This window comes from Diospyros lotus, chromosome 7 (assembly GCF_014633365.1).
Source record: "Diospyros lotus cultivar Yz01 chromosome 7, ASM1463336v1, whole genome shotgun sequence".
NCBI classification, from domain to species: domain Eukaryota; kingdom Viridiplantae; phylum Streptophyta; class Magnoliopsida; order Ericales; family Ebenaceae; genus Diospyros; species Diospyros lotus.
This window is the reverse complement of record NC_068344.1, coordinates 27,045,842-27,067,097: the sequence shown is the minus strand read 5'-3', so window position 1 is coordinate 27,067,097 and position 21,256 is coordinate 27,045,842. Positions and strand designations below refer to the sequence as shown.

Sequence of the window (21,256 nt, the reverse complement as noted above, 5' to 3'; positions counted from 1 at the left end):
TGGTGCGAAAGAGAGTGGAGGAGATTTGAGTATTTATAATTATAAGATCAAGAAATTAAGATGGCTACAACTTCTCTTTCACCTTAACTTGTACCCATAATTTGTACAATTGTCATTGTCAAGTGTAAAATAATATAAATAATTTATCAACCAAAAAAAAAACGTTTTAGAAAACATTTTTAAATCTTTAATTCTATTTTTATAACTAAACATTTTATTATGTTCTAAAAATCATAACATTCATTTTCAAAAAAATATATATATATAAAATAATTTTTTTTAATTCATGTTATGAATTTAAAATTTAAAAAATTGATTTTTTTTTTCAATTTTAATAGAAGATTCAGTTAATTAATTAAATTAGAAAATTGATTAGTGATTATATATTGTGTGAACCTAATTGGTAGCAATAGTAAGATTGTGCAAAATAAGGTCAATACTGCATATAATTAATATAAATTTCTCAAAAATATATTCTCGTGTATTAAATGTGTCTACTTAATGATATGAAAAAAAAAAAAGGTGAAAGTTTTGTCTTTTGTCAAAAGAGAAAAAATGTTTTTCTTCAAGAAAAAAGATAGGAATTTTTTTTTAAAATGAATAAAATGTTAGGTTAAAAGAAAAAGAAAATAGCTAAAAAGATGAAGGAAAAAAAACTTTGAAGATGATAGTATTTAGTCAACCAAATCATGGTTTGGTTGACTAAACAGTTTTCTCAAATAAATAAGTTTGAAAAATCATAAACCATTTTAGATGAGCCTAGTCGACTAACATATGGTATTTGATTAACCAGATAACCATGGATAAGCATTATCTAGGGCTAATAGAACACTTTCGTTAACTAAACACTAGCTTTAGTCGACTAAAGTTTGGTATTATAAAAGATGAATAGCTTATTATCCAATATTATTCCACTAATCTTCCGCATTAGTCAACTAAATCGATTCCCAAAACCTTCTAGAGTGGTTCAAAACATTTTAGACTTATTTTGTTAATAAAGTTGATATTTTAATAGATTACATGATGAGTTTTGTGTGTCTTGTGATTTTCGATAGAATTGATTAATTAAGAAAAGGAAAATAATTGACCGGATAAGTCTATATATAGTGACACTTATGCATTGTTAAGATTTGATCGACCAAATTAGAATAGTTGGTATTAGATTTCATTAGATTGCAAGATTCAAAACTTTTATTCAATTCCAGCCAAGCGTTCTCTCTATAGTTGGTCAACCAAAAGTATATATTTGGTTGACTATCCTAGTAGTCAACAACATTTAGATGGTTTAGACTCAGATAAATTTTAATGAATTTAGCTAGAAATACATTTTGACATAAAAATATTTTGTTATCATCAAAAATATATAGATTGTTATACCTTGATGTTAACAAAATACAAATATATCTAATTTGAAGAAAATTATTGGGAAGAAAATTATTTTAGAAACTAAAATAAACTCAAGTCACCCCTCTTTTTAACTCTTCTCGACTTTAAACATAAGAAAGAGACCAATAAGTAGGGGTCAAATTAAATAGAGTGAACTTTTTTCGAAAAATCAAATTGAACGGACTAAATAATTGCTTAAATCAAAAAAAACTGAAACAAAAAATAAAAATTAACCCTTTTGTTCTGATGAATAGCTTCTTCTTGTATGGTTCCATCGAATTTTTCCTTCTCTACTTCTTAATTTAGTTCAAAATGATATCGTTTTAGACATTTCGGTCGGTTTAATTATTTTAATTTTTTTTTAGTAAAGAGAGCGAAACAAACTAAAATAACTTAAAAACTCAAATTTAACAATCGAACCGAATCGGTCTGCAAATTGAACTAATTCGAACCACTAATTTTTATCAATTCAAATCAATTATTTTAGTTTAACCAAAATTTTAGAGACTACTCTTTCAAAAAATAAAGAAACATTTGTTCTATCAAACCAAGCTCATTACATTTTTTTTTTAATTATTAGATTACTCTATATTCTGAACAAGAACCAACCAACTTGTCTTCACTAAAATAAACTTTCATCCTAATTGGGGACTGGAATAAGATGACACTACAAGAGAATTAATTTTTTCCGGCGGTTAAAAAATCGCCGGAAAAAGTAAAAAAACCGCCGGTAAAACTTTTACCGACGGTAATTTATTCTGCCGGAAATACGTCCGTCGGAAAATATTACCGGCAGTTTTCAACCGCCGGGAAAAAAAATTTACCGACAGTTTTGTTGAACCGCCGGTAAAAATAAGAATTCCCGGCGATTACTCAACTCTGCCGGTAAAGCGAAAAAATTTCCGACGGTTTTAAACCGCTGGCAAAATAAAAACATTTCCGGCGGTTTTGAAACCGCCGGTAAAGGTGAACCGCCACAGAAAACCAAATCACACCAGCTAAAATTTTTTTTTTTACAACCTGTACCTATATCATTAATCAAATACAATCAAAATCAGTATAACAAAAAACTACCAACAATTTTAAAAGATCCACCCACTACACACAATACGTATAATAATTGTATATAATAAATCTATTTAAATACCATTACAATTTTAAAAGATCAATCTTGTCTCATCTCATTACACAATATCATTTTTGCACATACAAATCAACCCTAAACTAAAACACATCCAAGTGACCTCAGATAACCCTTGATTACCACCATGCTGCTTCAACCAAAATTGCATATCATATTTTTTCAATCTGCATTGAAAAACAATAGATCTATAAGTATGTACATTAACTATGAAATTGCATAAAAAGATAATGCATCTGACATAGTAAATAGTAATTAGTAATTAGTCTAGATCTCAAATCTATATCACAGAGCCACAAAAGCATATTCTATTATATCCTGTTCTCATGGTATCTTACCAAATAAAAAGGAAACAACAATATACCGAGCAATTAATAACAGAACTTTTAAAGTTCACACTGGTGCCGGTCCTACAAGCCAAAATTTTGGCACATGCTTAGTTTGTCCTCACAGTGGCAACCAAAATACGGATGCCCCCAAACTACTTCCAGCAATTAATGTCAAGCATATCCAGAGTTCTTGCACAAACAATCATTCTAGAGAGTTCTAAGAAATGGTAAGAAAGTACAATAAAGCAAAACATAAGTTCCCATTACAACAGTGTCGGGTTAAAGTACACTCCTAGGTTACTGAAACAATGCCCGCTACAATTTGAACTATAGAACACAAACCAGAGCCGATAGACGGCCCTGTATTGACTGAACGAGACAAAATGAAGCTTGAAAGAAGGAAGAGGAAGGAGGAACGCCAAAGGGAGGTAATTTTTTTTGTTCTGTTTGCTCTCTCTCTCTCTCTCTCGCGAATAAGTTAAAAGTCCACAGAATAAAAGGTGCTATTGAAAGTGGGTGGCAGTCTTCACAAAAATGCATGTTAAAACCCCCCAAAGCTTTATATCCACAAGTACACATACATTTCACAAAATTCAAAAATGGAAGGCCAGAAAGAAACTGACTCTGCCATCTGATTGGATAGGGAAACAAAGAAGATTCTGGTAAAACTATGAATCAAATTCTTCCCTATCATTTGTTTCCTCTTAGTGCTCCATCCACATCACTTCAGACTGGAGCCACTTCTCAATGCCATTCCTCCCTTTGCCTTGGGTAAAAACTCCAGCACACCATTAACTCCACAACTGAAGATGGCATAACCTATTGTACTCCAAAAGGAAAGAAGATAAAGTTTCATAACTACCCCTGAGGCAATGAAGGAGGGGATGATTGACTAATAAAACAGTCTTTCTGCACATATACATGAATAAAAAATAACCATCCTCCTCTTCCAAAGTCTATGCACCAATTGATCAATCACCAAGGAAACTGCTGCACCAGAAAAGGCCATGTTAGGAGTACATGAACCAGAGCTAATTCAAAGCTTCCAAATGCCCAATAAAACTAGCAGACAATAAAGTAACACTTGGACGCTTTCCACATTAGATGTTTAAAGTTTAGGCATTACTAATTAAATTATCAATAAATATATATAAGTAATATCCATTCTATTCTTACCTGGTGTCTAACCTGAGGATGTGATCGCCTACCACTGGTGTGACCCATCTTTTGCTTATCTCGATTGGCACGATTTGTCGCACTACGTTCCTACTTGTAACATAATATTAGAACTAGGTATAGAGAATCCATTTGATATATCTACCATACATAAATCATACATACCTGTGTTTGCTCACATCCCCAATACTCCACAAGAACCTTCCACTGTTCCGGGTCCACCCCAGGCAGTATTTTTGATAGACGAGCCGCATCTGTCTCATGGCAATCATAATGCCTCTTCAAGGTGGCTTTGTACTCTCTCCACTTCTTGGAAGCATGTTGCAAGCAAATTGATCTCCATGTTGTGGGCACATTAGTGTTATCCTGCAATGATACACTTGTTAGAGTATAAAAGTTTAGGGTCAAATAGATAAGAATCGGAGATGTTATTTACTCACCAAGACCTCTTGCCAGATGCGCTCCTTATATGGTTCCATCCCTGGTGATCTCCAATCAATAAATGTAAGGGGAGCAATACTCCTTACCATCACACCTAATTGGGTTTCCAACTTAATTGCCATCTCCCCAATTGGTTGTCCTTTAACATCAAATTCAATATGAATCTTTTCCTTTCCCCACTTTGAAATTTGTCTTGATATTCCTCTTCCTTTCTTGGCAGTAGATGACATGGAGCTTGTACTTGCTAAAACATAATAACACAATATTTTCACATTGAATTACAAAATAATAATAATTTATGCATATTGAATAATTTTTTGGTATTTACCTTGCTGATTATGTGAGTCTTGGGGATTGGATTGTGAGTGGATCAAGTCCTCTTCAGGATGCTGGGGATGTGATGGGACTGGGTTTGGGGTTGGATGATGGGATGAAACTGATTGTGAACCATTGTGGTGTGAATCTGTACTACGTGACAAGGATCCAATTGGCCAACGAGTCTGCCTCTTAGGTGCCATCTGTTAACATATCACAATTAATATCTGAATAGGCAATACAGTCTTGGGTCCATTAATGTACCAAGGAACCTAGTATTTCCCAATATACCAGTCTCGTTTATCACCCTAAATACCCATTGGAGTGATTGACATATACCAATATACTAATCTCATCTCTTCTTGTTGAGAAACTAAAATTCAGTTGTAGTTAATTTCTAGTTGCTAGAGTAACCCCTGGGATTTCACATGGTCCCAAAACAACTTATAACACTTGTTAAAAACATCAATGAATCTTTTCAAGTTTCTGAAAACAATTTCACAAATCAGCATTCTCACCACCCTCTTTTTTTCTTTTTTCCCAATTAAGCATAGAGTTAGCTATAATTATTAGTATTTAATTAATGTGTGCTAGAATACTCAAACTCTAGATATATAATTATAATAATAATAATCTTTATTAGACATTAAAGTGATTTGTTATGATAAATATATTTTACATAATTTTATTTTTAATTATTAGTACTGGAAGCCAGCCTAGTTTAGGACTACATACGTACGTAACCCCTTCTTGAACTAGCTAGCTAGCTAGCTAGTAATATCACATTTGTTTGTTGCCCCTTCCCCACAAGTCATCCACCCCAATTGGGAAACATTTATACGTAAATGAATATTATATATTATAAAATTAATAGTAACTTGGGTTTAAATTTTTTCGAAAGTAATTAGTGTACCTAATTTATGAGTTATACATGTATCTAGCTAGTACTCATGATTCATGCCACTTCAAAATATAGATAAATGAAATTATTAAAACAACAAATCTTGGTGATCCAAGAAGCACGACGTCGTATATATGGGGGTACAAGCTTTGAGATCTCTCTCTCTCTCTCTCTCTCTCTCTCTCTATTTTTTCTTTTTGGTCCCTGTTTTCAAACCTAGTATGATTACATATGCATACAAAGGCAAAATGGCCATGTCTTCCAATCTTTTCAAGTTTCTAAGAATGTTACATTTAAACCAAGTTTTCAATCATGCATGAGAATAATTTTCAAAACATATTATACGTGGAAATAACCATTCATCTGATTCATTTATAAAGAAAATCCACAAAAAATAATCTTTCTTGATATCCTTAACATAAGCAATCACATGATATTTCCATGTCATCTAAATCCAAAATTTAATGGTCTTGGTCAAAACCAGCTTTTTTCCTTCAAGATTCAAAAACCAAAAGTTGTCCCCCCATACTTTTTACAAACGTTGGTGTAAAGGCTTTTAAGCTAGGTAGAGCTTTTCGCTATTGGAGCCTAGCCAAAATAGGTAACCTTTTTAGAAAAGCTGATCTATAGCTTTGAAGTTCTAAGCTTAGCCAAACACCCTCTAACTTATATTCATTCATGCACTCAAATTCCTTGATGCTATCACTTATGTACATTCACATGCTCAAATTCCATGAATTTGCATGCCTAAATGCACATAAGTTCAATGCATAAAACCATAAAATTCAGATACAAGTAGAAGTGGAAATCTAAGCAAGTGACCAAGGTGGTCAGTTTTTTTTGTAGAAGCTTGTCCTGTTAATAAGTGCATGTCACTTTCAGTTGACAATATATTTTGTTTTGAATTTGAATCATTCTATAAATGTTTTCTTTGTTCAACAAAAGGCCTAGTTTTCTAAATTTGTCATGTATTTCCTTAAGGTTGCGTATGGATAGGTTCATGACTTCATCATTTGGAATTTGAAAAATTCCAAATACATTTTTGGTTATATAATTGTTGGAAGCATTTGTATTTGGGTCCAAATCCAGGATTTGAAATGCAAGTATTTCAAAATGACAGAATCAAACATGGTCATTTGAAATTTCTCAATCCAAATGCAACATGGTCAAAATGTTTAGTGTTTATATATTCAAATAGTATTTGGATATATATATGAACCAACATTTTTCTTTCTGCTTCCTAATGCAGCAGCTAAGCATTTCATTTCATTGATTGATTGATTAACCAAAACGAATGGTATCTTTTATGGGAAGGACTACTCAAAGATCAGGGCATTCAATCTTTAATCTAATTTCAAGTATTTTTATTTTAGATTTTTATATACTAGTCATGGGCAAGTAATGAAATATTAAGCTATAGTTGCTGTCCATCAACAAAGAAAGGTAGTCACCAATCCTTTTTAAAATTTGAGAGCACATACATCAGTAAATATCAGATATATGCAAACAACAATTGTGAGTAATTGAGGGGATTTGGATTTGGATTGACGAACAGATTCAGGGGCTCTGTTCGTCAATCCAAATCAAAGCAGAAGCTTCGAGGCTAACCTTTTTTGAGGGCGAAGGCGAAAGCAAGCGAGGGCGAGAGCGATTGAGGGCGAGCGACAGAGACAGAGACGAAGAGGGCGAGAGCGAGCAGCGAGGGCGAGAGCGCGCGATTGAGAGTGGGCGAGCGAGAGCGAGGCGAGGAAGAGAGAGGCAGCGACTCAGCGGCGAGAGCGAGGGCGAGTGAGCGAGCGAGAGAGACATGGCGAGGCCCGAGCGAGAGAGGGTTCTAGGGTTTGCGGGGGGGGGGGATTTTATAAGATAAGGGGATGAGAGGAAGATTTGGGTGGGGGCGCGAAGGAGTGGTTAATTTTGGCGGTGCTATATTAAATCATATCCCCGGCGGTTTCAAAAACCGCCGGGGATAGTCAACATCACCGGCGGTTTATAAAAACCGCCGGTGATGTGTACTCATTACCGGCGGTTCATAAAAACCGCCGGGGATTTTGGTGTATTCCCGACACTTCTTTAAACCGCCGGGAAAAATTCGCCGGCAATGCCCCATTTTCCTGTAGTGTGAGAAATGTGACGGAGATGAGCAACTCGTCCTTAGAGCGGTGTTGTCCCAAGTTAAGTTTATGATCAGTCATTCTCTTACACAGCATCCCCTTCTCATGCCCCTTTTAGGTAAGAGACAAGTGTTCCAGTGGGGCATTGATCAACAGATCGAGATGGATGTAAGTGATCGTGCCATGTTCATTTTGTATTGGAAGGTCTGTATGCCTTCATTCAGGGACAAAATGTGGTGAAGAATTATATATCGAAGGCATGACTGGAAGTTGTATGCATTGGTACTGCAGAGCGCAGAAAGTGGAAGCATTTCGTCGAGAATGTATGGAGAGTGATGAAGTGCTTGAAGGGGTTTTCTACATGCAGAGCATCATCTAGTTTTGGTAATCTAGAAGCTACCATTGTTTCTTTTACAAGAACTCAATACTTTGCTCTCTTCTCACCAAAAGTGATTGAACCAACTTGAGTATCTCCTAGATTCTCAAACTAGACATTTGGGACTTTCCTTCCTACACCAAATTGCTCTAGAATGGGACTTCAAAGTCTTTGAGTATCTCTTTTTAATTAAGTTACTAAAATCCTTCTTCTTCTTGTCCTTTTCGGACCATGAATTGCTTCTTTTAGGTATTTGAGAAGTTTGTCCAACCTTCTTTACAGTGGAGTTTTGCTTCTTTTTTCTAATTCAGCTAGCTAGATTTTAAACACTCCCTTATATCAACTTTGATTGTAAGGAAAGATATCAATTTAATAATAGTAAGGAAGTGTATAACTTGACTCTCACCACAGTGATAACAAGCCGACACTCACTTCTTGGCCTTCTTCCTTTCAATTGAAGTACTAGGTTTGCTAGATAGCACAAAACCTTAGTCAGAAGGATTTATGTGTTTTGAGAATTGTATGTAGTATTACCATTCCCCCAAGTGAAACCTTGCGGGCTTTCCTTTTAGTCGCGCTACTTTGTTCCTCTCCCTATTCTATTAGTCGAGTCAGTTCATTCCTCTCAAAGATCCATAGCTCATTTAATTTTTTGTTATTTTTTACTATTTTAATTCTTAATGTAGAAGTTAGTTTAATTACTTTTACGGCTGTAATTCTTAATGTAGAGATAGTTACTCCCGCATGCAAGGAAGTTAGGGGAATATCAACTTGTTAGGCTATAGAGCTCACCCTGACAAGAGAATCCCTCCTCTCAAAGGCTGGTGTATATTCTCTTATTCGAAAAATGAAGGAAACTAACGAAAATATCAAAATTCTGCAAGATCTCTCTTCTCCTCTCTCTCTTTCTCTCATTCTTCTCTCTGTTTCTGCTCTCTATTTTTGTGTTTGATCCTTCTAATTTATATCAAATTAGAATGCATTGCCAGGCTCAGACCGTGACACGCATCACATGTATTCACTATATTTAAGTAAGTAGTCTCTAGAATACTTTTTAAATTTTGATAATAACCAGAGAACGGATGCAAAGGGGGGCCTGGGGCTAGACTATGCCTGGATTTTTATATATTTATACATATATTTTAGTGTTTAGTATATATATATTTTACTATTTAGTTGGGGCTGGCAGCCCGTGCCAGCCCCCCCTACATCCACCCCTGATAATAACTTGTACAATTATTTCTTCTCTTATTTTTGTTAATTGTTACAGTTATTTTCCTGTCTTTTCTTTTCTGTTTGTCTATTTATAGACTCCCTTCTCCCATGGTTAACACTAATCTCAGTGTGCTCATCGATTGTTCATTTCTCTTCTTCTTTTTTTAAGTTTATTGTAGTGTCATTTGCTTTTATCTTTTATATCTGGGTCAATTGCCTTTAAAAACTCTATGATTTGGATTATTTGTATAAAGAACTTATGTGATTTAAAGAGAGAAGAAGAATCCTCACCCTCTAAAGTACTCAGTGGGAATCCAGGTTGAAGATCACAACCTTCTTCACCCAATCAATCTCCCCTTCTCTCTCTCTCTCTCTCTCTCTCTCTCTCGTTGTGGCTGCCACTGTCAAATTTGGTTTTGACAAAATAATCAGGTGGGTTAAAAGAGTTTTTCATAATTGGGTCCATTGATGGAAAACCATCAATGGTTCCAGAAGCGATGGGTTTTCATTACTCCCATCGCCATCGATTTTACCTTCTCCTTGTTTTTATTTTCTTTTAATTTTTAATGCTTAATTACTAATTTGATAAATAACAAATAAATTAACTTTAATTTAATCTTAATTAGTGCCCATTGACTCAACAATTAGTGAATGAGTGTCCAAACAACCACATATACCTTATAGATATTTTTAACTCACGAGATCTCCGTGCAACATATCCAAATCATAAAAATAAAAAAAGATTAGAGTAATTTATCTTTTTACACTGTATTTTAGTAAGCTCTCTAACAAGAATTTTAAGTGTCATCAATAATAATCTAAGATCCTTGTGTCTGTAATAGATTCTATCAATTTCGAATAACTCGCATATTGATTCTCATCAACTCGTAATTTTTAACAAATTCAAGATTCTCAAAAATGATTCATATCACTTCCATGTATCTCGACCCTCTATCCTTCCACGACAACTAACAACATGCAAGATACTTTTATTTCTATATAAGCCAGCCTGATTACGGAACAAGGTAAGTTCTTTCTAAACCTTATCAATACTCTGACATTTTGAATTTTTATTAACTTAAGCATCGAAATATTTATAAATCCCAACCACCTCATCACGAAGATTGCTAGATCGTAACATTCCACCGTCACTACAACCAATCCTATCAACCTAGTTGGGCCAGAATGAACATTTACCCTTTTACATATAATCCTATGAACCTGGGTGAGTTTATCCATTCACTTCAATTAGATTGAAGCTTGAATATGTCAGTCTAACCACATTCTTAATATAGACATTGATTCATATAGCCTTGTATTATTGCTCATGGTTAGGCAATCATGCTTTTAGCAAAATAATATCATATTTTGTTTGGTAACAAGTCTTGCTCACGGTTAGGCAATCATGCTTTTAGCAAAATAATATCATATTTTGTTTGGTAATAAGTCGTTGTTTCATTATTGAATTTGATCTCTAGTCTTGACATATGCAATTTGTTAATTTATAGGATGAGTCATTCATAGTTTTCTAAGTATTTAATATATAAATATCGTTGTATATAACCTTTATTAATTATAAAATTAAGCGTGAGAGTGAAAATCTTTCTTTTCTTTTATTTATTTGAGTACGCATCATCTCAATAGACGTAATTGAGTAAAGATCTTTCTTTTCTTTTATTTACTTGAGTATGCATCATCTCAATAGACGTAATTGAGTAAAGATTTTTTTATTTTTGTACAAGTAAGATTATTATATCATTTAAAATTAAATGAAAAGAGCAATTGAAATTCATAAAACTTAAATTTTATATCTGACTCACCAACATTACCACGTTTCATTAGACTATTAAGTCCAAGAACGGATTTAAGAGAGGCAGGTATGGACTGCAGCCCTCCCCCATTTAAGAGAGGAAAGACTAAAATACTCATGGATGGCTAACTCTCCCTAAGGTCTACCCCTAGATCCATCTAAGTCCAATTATTAGCTTCCCTATATCTCCAAATCCATTATTGTTTGTTAACCAAACCTTAGTCATGAGACCATCACTATCGATAATATATATATATATAAGTATAAATCAACTACTCCATCTATCTATTCGTATGAATAGATGCATAGTCCAACACATTCATTTTTTAGATAAAAAAAGGTTTCCATTCCCCTGGACTTCACGTGCTAATAAGGTGGTAATCAAATGATGTTGGTAGGTTGGAAGATTAAAAGTATAACTGCTTTCCAATTGGTTGATTTTGCATTAATTGCTATATCATCGATCTTGAAATGATTGCTCTTATATGATTCTCAATACTCGTGCTTTCAATTACGTCAATTGAGATAAATCACTAGTTGAGCCTTTAACCCTTACGCATGACAAAAATCGAACTCACAATTCACCAAATTGACACTAACATATTACTTATCCGATCGCTCAACCTATACCCCCGAGAGTTATAACATCAATCTTATCAACTAGGCTACTCATTCGAGATGTAAATTTTAAGCCCTAATAAAAATATTGTATTTTTAAGAACATCCCTGTGGATTGGATCGGTTTTTAGGTGGGTACCGGTCATGGTTGGCGATTTTTCTTCAATTTAGGAACTGCCAAGGCAGCAGCTTCTTCTGTAAGCTTCAAACTCCTTTTGTAAGGTAACATCCATCCTATGATCCTTTCTGTTTTGAGCTTCATTGGTGGGTATTTCATGCATGGGCACAGTTACAAATTGATATTCACTTAATATTATACTTCATTTGTTTGGGAAGAGCAAGCTCCATGAGAGAAAAGTACTGATGAGATGATGAGGTCATGGGAGGGGCTTGGGATTAGCAGTTGCAACTAGTAAATACTAGTCATAGTAAAGCGACACCTGTAACAACATAAAATACTTCCAAATATAATAAGAAAAATGTTAGGATCTTATAGTGCAAACCCAAAAACATAAACACACAAATGAAAAAATAACATTGCAAAAAATTAACATAATCTAGCTCAACATATGTGCAAGATCCCATCATAATCTACTAATTAAAGCAAAATAACCTCATGAGGTCACACCACACACCCGAGCTAGTTATCAAGATGTGGGACACACCATAGACTAAACTAGTCACGCCTATATAGGCAAAAAAATGGAGTCATATTGAGGTTGGAATTCCCCTACACGAATCCTAATCCCCTAATCAAATTCACCATCAAAGTGAGATTAATGTGAGAAATGTTTCCTCCATCAAATTATTCACATTATCTCTAATCTAAACAAATGAGATAAAACACAAACACAAATAAAGTAGAATTTAACGAGTTATCTCAACTATTACTACCTCCATTCAAATTCCCAAACACTTCAACCATACTAGAAAATTGTTTTCAGCCTTTGTTGGAGTATTCTCTGGACTGTTGCTCTCAAATTCAATCTTCATAGGCAGGGAATTTCCATCCAAACAAAACATAGACTACACATTCTGCTTCTATCGCAACACCAAGCGATCACCTCCGTATACTTAGTTCCACCTTCTATCACTAACATATCTAAAGCCCCAAGATGCTAGCCCACCTAACGAAATCATGTTAGCACTCACATCTAGCATATACCTCACATTGGAAAGTCTCATCACAACTCCATGGCAAAGTTTCAAGCAGACGCATCCGCCACCTTCAATCTTCATCTTGTTTCCCAAATTGATGTGGACCGTTTCTACATTAATACGCAAATTATCAAACAAAGTATTGAGGTGTGACACCCAACAAATCCAAGGCGATGATGTTTTGGTTGGGTAAGTTATCTATCATAGGCCTTGGCCCAGAATTGATAGTTATATTGAGAGGTTCAATCCCACAAAGAGGTGGCCCATCAAGAAGATGGCCCAAGCACATTTATTTTGATTTTGAGGAAAGCTGGGCTTGGCCTAGCTGCTCAACACAAAGACCAAGCCCATTTCTTCACAAGCCCACTGCCTTATCTAAAAGCCCACATATATAAGTCCTTGTTTGACCTAGCTTCTTCAATTCTGTTCTCCCAGCCGATTCCTACGCAGGTTTGTTTTCTGCTTCCCTTATCTTATCTCAATCGTTTCGGATATCCTGATGGTTATCCTCATCCTTGGAGAGATCTTTCCTGGTTCTTGGGAGTTATCTGGATTTTTAAATCGGGGATATAGGAGGCGCCAAATCGAGGAGAATGCGTGTGAAGAGAGAGAGAGAGCCGAGAGTGAGAAGAGGGTTCTCCTTGGTGGGGTTTCTTCGTCCTTGTGTGGGTGTGCGATTCTCGGTTGTGGGTTTTGTGTTTAAGGCAGTTTTGGGTGTTAATTGAATGCGGTTCTTGGGTTGTGCTTGGAACCGATTCTTGGTTATCTTTTGTGGGTGTCGAACTGATCAACGCTGAGCCTTGAAAATCCACCTTCTTCTTCCTCATTTTTGAGCGCCTAAAGGGAGTTTACTGTTCTTATTTTTTCAGCTTGCTGTTAATCCATTTTACATACTGTTTTTGCTATTTTCTTTGCCCTAACGATCTGTTTTTCTGGTTGTTTTGCGAGGCACAAACACAACACAAAGCTTGGTCTTTAAAAAAATAAGCATTGAAGCAGGCAAATCCAATACTTAATGATTCTCAACAGAATCACTAACAGCAGCATCTTCACCACTAGCCATCAGGATATTTCCACCACTGAACTGGCATGTTTCATGGAGGAATCTTCATTAGAGTCGTCTCATCATTCTGTATCTTGCCGATGTGCTCTTGCATCTGTTGTTTACGTCTTCTAATATTCAGAAAACTTCAGGTAGCAACTCTTTTTATGACTCATCTCGTCGCAATAATGGCACTCCACGTTACCAGGTCTCTCAACCAAAATCTCCTATAATAGCCACCTTTCTTCCTACATCAATTCCTCCCTAAAACAGAACTCTCCACAGCTACTGTTCATCTTTTCCCATTGCGTGCTCGGACCTTATCGTCTTCCATTCTCAAGTAGAATCGCAATAACATCATCCAATCTTAATGTATTCCTTCCTACCAACACTGTTTGCTCCAACCAACTGTATGATGAGGGCAAAAATACCAATAAGAACAACAGTTGGTCTTCGTCCTTGAGCTTCACATCTAAATTAAACAATTGGCGCACTACCGAGATAAATGACATGACATGGTCAACATTACCTCCTTTCATCCATTTTGAACGAATATCATTCCATCTTCAAATAAAAAAAATCTCTTACCATTTAAATAAAGTTTTAACAAATAACTTTTGAGATTTATCTAAATTGCACCTATCACCTTCTGTATTTTTAAAATGTCACTGACCACCCATAAGATTAACTACCAGGTAACACATGCCCCCTTGACGTTAACTAAAGAACTTAGGTTTCTCAGATTAGGAAATTACAGGCAAACAAAATCAAAGAGGTGAAAACGAAATTGTATCTAGTGATTTAGGTTTCTCAAGTACATATCTCTTTTTTGTTTACAAAATTTTGAAATCAAAAGCAAAAAATAAAAACAAAATTAGAGCCATACTAGTCCTTAGTAATTAAAATATTTTTGTATCTAGTGCATTTAAGCCTAGGCCTTGAAAATATATTTTTTGCCTGTATCTCAATCCATAATCACTCCTTGTAGTGTGCAGCAAGTTCAATGTAATTTAGAGAAGCATAGGATCCATATTGTGCCAAGGCCCTTAATTATGTGGCCATAATACTAAGCCCCTCCCTACATGGTTGGTCCCTTTCATGGGCAAACAACACATGTTTTCTTGCCATCCTTTAACCAAAAAGTGTGTCACATGTAGGTCAGCCCACATACACACCTACAGGAAGAATCTACACAAATGACAACAGTAATAATCCATATCATTGTATTCCTATTATAACAATAATTGTGACACCCCATTATAGCCAAGAGTATTACAGATGCACATGACCTTTCAACTAAAGGAGGACACCCGACTAGATAATATCAACTTGGGATGGTAGGGTTTTGGATGACTAAATCGTCCTCCCTAACCAGGCTAGTAAAATTTGCAAGCATGAAATCTTCTTGATGAGTACTCCTTTCACATTTAACTGAAGTAAATGTAAGCTTTTTGCATTCTACATTTATGAAATTCAGTTTACATATATAAAACGTAAGCATGCAATGACCTCATTCGAGATCCAAAATAAAATCAAACCTATTGACTAACATTACATAACATCCAAATCTAAAACAAGCATGAATAAACATGAAACATAAACTGAGCCTCTAACTTGTTATACTCGTACATTCTTCAAATAATATAACAACCCACAACAACCTACCCTCTGACTAGGGATTACACGTGCATAACTCAAAACAACAATAAACTTTACAAAAAAGCCTTGGGTTAGAAGTTACAACTTAAAAACAAACTTATTTACAACATAGGTGTTCGTCATATCCTATGCATCCAACTCGTCGACAGCGCCTATGGTCTATTGGTCTTTACCTTTTCCCATGTCACTGACCCTTTTCCTAGACCTCTTTGATCACTATCCTCTTATCTTCTAAGGGAACCTAATGACTAACAATAGAGGAAGAAATAACATGAGTGATACGAGCTTACTAAGATCTACCTACAAATGTGTGGGTGCCATGTGAGTGCAAGTCACACAAACCTTCAACCACCACAGGTTACTTCTCCTAACCCATTCAGTTCCCAGTGGTTCCACATACAGTTATCGAGATATACTATTTTTGGGATCTATCGAATCAAGTCTTTACAGATTACTAAGATAACCACACAGTTTCTCACCATTTCCAAATTAATCCACATAAATTTAAACTAAACATTTATGGACCCAACCATACAGTTTCCTTCCCATCTTAGGTATGACAGTGTGTCCTCTACCATCTATCCTAATGACCGTAAATAACTAAACTCAAAATATAATAATTCAACAGTTTAAATCATGGATATGAATGCATTATGCTATGCACACGAGTTGGCGTTCTTGTCACAAAAAACAAGAAATCCTGTGTTAGTGACTACCTTGGGATTTATTTACACTTAAGCCCTTAAATTTCTCAAAAGTACACTTTTATCCCTATACTTCTAGAATTTACATTTTAACATTTATTTCTTTTAGAAGTCCTTTTTGAGCCAAACTTTTACCAAACCAATACTACAGCCCCAAAATCCTGCAATATTTACATCTTTACCATTAAACTTCTATGAATTGCATATTAGCTCCCCAACTATTATAAACTGCATTATTTACAGAAAAAAATTATTATAAACTGCATTTTACCCTCATAATTTCTTTAAAATCTCATTTGAGCACTAAGCTTCCCAAAATATCACAAAAAACCCAAGACTTTCACATTCAACCGCACCAAGACCCCAGGATCTTCCTTTACCGCATCCAACACCCTTAATCTTTAAGTAAATTTCATTACTGCCTTTGGATTCTATTAATATTACACAAATCCCTTGGTTGAATACAATCATGATTTAAACTCCAATTTCTACCAAATTTCTTGCTATATTTTTACATGCCACCATTTACCAACAACGAGGGGTCTCAAACAATTAGAAAACAACTATTAAATAAAAATAAACCAAGCAAAATCAAGAATAAAACTCACCCAAAATTCACAACAAACTGGTTAAACCTTCTTTGGCATTAAACTTCACATTTTTGCCTCCCTTTTGCAGAAACCTACACATGCAAGACCACGATCTAGGCCAAATCTGAAACAAAGTTTCTAAAAAAATCAAGAGATAAGCCAACTCAAAGCTTACCAAAAATTGTTCCAAACTGGTTATGCTTCTAGCCTTCTTCTACAACTGCAGTTCACCCAACTCATTGTTGATTGCTCCTCTTCAAATCAATACCCATAAATCAGTCCTAGACACATGCAAATCATCCACAAAGGTGTAAAGAGTAAGTAAAAGATGGAACTTGGGTTAGATCAAAAAATTTGGTAAGAAAACTCACTAAAACAGTATGTTACTCATTGCTACTTCTTTCCAACTTTTTTGGTGAGATGTTTCAACCCTCCAACAAAATTTTCAAACAATCACCGGCGTTTATCCATGCCAGCAGTCACTTCCTCTCTTCTCCCTTATCCTTTCTTGTTTCTTCTTTCCCTTTTTTTTTCCCTCGACAAGAATGCTTGAGAAAACAGACCCCTACATACATATACATCTTCAAAAAGTCATTCTCATTAACCCCAAACAATTATCTTTAATTACATTTAGGCCATAGTCAGATCCAAATATGAATTCTAGACAAACTATCTGTTAGAACATAACCCACATAGAAGTCTAAAATTCATATAGCTGACCCCACATAATGGGATAAAGGCTGGATATGTTGTTGTTGTTTACATTTAGGCCATCTTTTTATTCCACTTGGGCCCTATTCATTTCAATAAAAGATTCTCTTTAACCTTACTGCATTTATTAATTTTACACTTCAACCTTAAACTTTAATTTTTAAGTTTCTTGTGCACTTAAAATTCTTCACAATATTCTCGAGTTTGACCTTCAAGGTCTCTTCAAGCATGTTTTAAGAATTTTCCATAACCCAAGCCCATTAACTAGTAACTTCTCTCAACTTGAGTACCTACAAACCTTCAGGGTCCTCTATTTCATCCAGACTCATTTTAATTCATCATTAGCCAAAAACATATTCTCACTTAGGTTTATTTTGATTTCCCAAAGTCCCTTTTGATGTTCCGAACATTGTCCCAATTTTGAAATTGAATCCTATCACTAACTTGTCTTGAGTTCCTCATTGTGTTTCTCATTGTGATTCCACTCTCATTTTCCATTTTTTGAGGTTCAAGACATTTATGTAGATGAAGGTTGCACGGAAACAGCTCAGAGTCATTTCCCTGTTTCCAAAACGTTTCCTATTCTCGTTTCGGACCCTATTTATGCCTATTTTTTTTAGAAGAATGTCTGTTTCTACATTTTCATTTTGTATCAGAAATGTTTCCCGTTTCCGTTTCCGTGTCACCTAGGCTGATTCAATACTCCCCTAGCTTATCGAGTCATTAATCCTCAAATCAGCTTTTTTCAACCCTCAATGTCCACCTTAACCCTCAAATTTTCCTTTGGACATGCTTTAAACCTCAACTAAAAATGGGCATGTAATATTGGGTATTACAATAATAATCTTAATTCCATTACAAAAATACTATACCCCCAAACAAATTTGACAAATAACCCTCACAAACTAATAAAATTTATAATAGTTCTACCCAAAATTAACAATAGTTCATAGTGGTCCTATCCAAAATTAATAATGGTTTATAATAGTGACCTAATCTAATATTAATTTTGGGTAATACTATTATGAACTATTGCTAATCTTGAGTAAAACTATTATGAATTTTGTGTGTGCCACATCAGTTTATGAGAATTATTTGTGAGAGTTATTTGAAGGTATAGCATTTCCGATTGAATTTAAACAAAATATAAGAACTACTAGCTAAAGAAACTATAACTCATTGTTTGACAATTTGTGCAGTTCTCAAAAAATTTGAAAAAAAGAAAAAAAAATGGCAAGTGTTGCAATAAGGATCTCAATAAAATTCAATAGAAAGTAGAATTAACATTCTTTGTCAGATCGTAACAAATTAAATAAACCTATATTCATGGACAGACATAAAACTATAATGCATATGATGCATATCCAGAATTTTGCTTACAGAAATTTAGAAAAAGAAAAAAGGATTGAAAGCGAATTATATATGTGAAAAAGTCCTCATAGAATTAGGCAAAAATGTATATAGTATAGTTTGTGACAAACTATAAAATGGAAATATAAAAACGAGTTGACACATTCATCTATCTTGCTAGTTTTTGTTGGCAGCAGCAATGAGGGATGGATGCTAAAACCAGAATATGAAACAGAAAGAACGTGTTAAGTCGTCATATATGTGTCATGGGGGAGAAGTAGATGCTTCCATTGTGGATGATATGTTTTAGTAAGTCTGTTTGAAAGATGCAGGTTATGTATGTGTGTGTGTGTGGATATATATATATATATAGGAGGATTAAACCAGATTAGAAAGAAAGTGAATAATAACAAGTTTCTCTGATTTTTGCTGAGGAGAGATGGAAGAGAGAAAAAAACTGGGCAAATTCCAAGAGAAGAGTTGTTGCATTGTATGGAAATCTAATGAAAATACAAAAAGCTTTGCTGGAAGGGACGTATCTTAGGAACCAGCAAACTGTGAGATGAAGAAAAAGAGTTTGTTACATATATATATATATATATATATATGTATATACACAAACAATTGTTATGTGCGTGAAAAAAACAGGGGTTACACAGTAATGGTTCTGGGAAGAATTAGAAACTGTGCATTGTGAACCGTAATGTTAAATTGATAGGCAAAAAGATATGCAAAATATAATAATCTTAAATTGATTGCCAATCACTTTAGGGTTCTTGAGAGTCGTGTTACCTTTCTTCTCGTATAACATATTCATGTCGGTGAAAGGATTTAAGTAGCTTACAATAATCCTGAAGATAATGATCTCAATCTTCAGCACGAATGGCTCAATCATTCATACTTCCATTTGATACATAGTTTTTACAATTCTTGCGGCTGGATGTAGGACTGATCTTTGATCAGTTCGAACCAAGATAGATTGTGTGCCTATTGTGTTGGTTTGGTTGTATCTTTTTCCTTTCTTTCATTGTTAAATTCTGTTCTTATATTTTACAGTTTATATTTTCTGTTGTTGATTGATATCAGGTGAGGAGTGTTGAGAGAATTGGCAATTAGAAGTATTGATTGAGTAAAGATCATCAACATAGTAAGTTGAGATTCAATCATACACTGTTCGCCAATTCTATTGTGGTCACCTTGTTGCTTGATAACTAGTCAATTTGAGCCAAGCAATAATCACAATAGTCACAGTTCTGTTGATTATTATCACATTGCTTCAATTATAATTCTGTTATAATGCCTTTTCTTTTATTTTTTCTCCAACTCAAAAGTAAAAATCCGAGCGGGAAGGGAATAAGGTAAAACTAATCTTTCAGATAGGAATGAACCAATCTAATCTTTCACAGTAAGCTCGCAATAACAACACAAAGCAGCAATCTGAGAAGATTAAACTCCAAGTCTGAATAAAAAGCATCAATAGATTGAATTGCATTGAAAGTATCAACACATAACGGTGAGGAAGCAATCTAATTTTTTCATAGTGGGGTATGGATTAAGGGAAATTGCAACTAAGCCCTTGCGTTCTGAGTTCATGGGCAGCATCCATTGATGAGATGCTAAAAGCATCTAGATAGACCATTACAAATATTCAAGTGGTTACCTTGCAAAAGTTGTTGAGAGATATATTGGAGACAAATGTAAAGAAAGGGCAGCCAATTAACCTCCTCACTTCTCAATCTAAACAGAGTACAAAAAGAGGAATAGAGTGAATCACTGCCACAGCAGGCAATTTTTCTGTACTTGCACTAGTGAATAGTATGGTCCCAGAGCCCTCTGTTTGTCGGTCATCAGTTTCCATTGGGAAAGTAACAACATTTAAGCACTAGATATCACTGCATGTCTTGCATCTAACTAGCGAAGCAATCAAAGAAACCGGCAACTACCAAACGCGAAATCACTATATTACGGAACAACTCGTTAAAACCCTATTTCAGTCCCAACTCCAACAATAGCAGAGACGGTACAGCTTAAAGACTAATTTGATTACGCATAAATGGAAAGATAAAAGGGAGAGATTTCATAAACCTAAGAAACGACTAACGGTGAGCGATAAAATGGCAATGATCGGCCAGCGAGACCACGGCGGCGAAAGAGAGCCCGGAGGTTCAGCAGCGATTGGCGATAACGGTAATGACCGACAGCAACGAATAGCTCCGGAGC

General features: G+C 34.9%; 1 long non-coding RNA gene across 2 annotated transcripts; it reads right to left on the bottom strand.

Annotated features, from left to right (window-relative positions):
• Window positions 1–11,786: 11,786 nt before the first annotated feature.
• On the bottom strand, window positions 11,787–21,256 carry LOC127805991 (uncharacterized). 2 transcript variants are annotated; one of them, XR_008024312.1, is made up of 5 exons: window positions 21,122–21,256; window positions 17,347–17,540; window positions 17,151–17,256; window positions 16,994–17,067; window positions 11,787–12,280 (listed from the first exon to the last, which is right to left on the bottom strand). It is a non-coding gene; the product is annotated as an uncharacterized LOC127805991 (long non-coding RNA). The 2 variants fall into 2 exon arrangements; XR_008024313.1 differs by lacking the exon at window positions 11,787–12,280 and having other exon boundaries at window positions 16,610–17,067.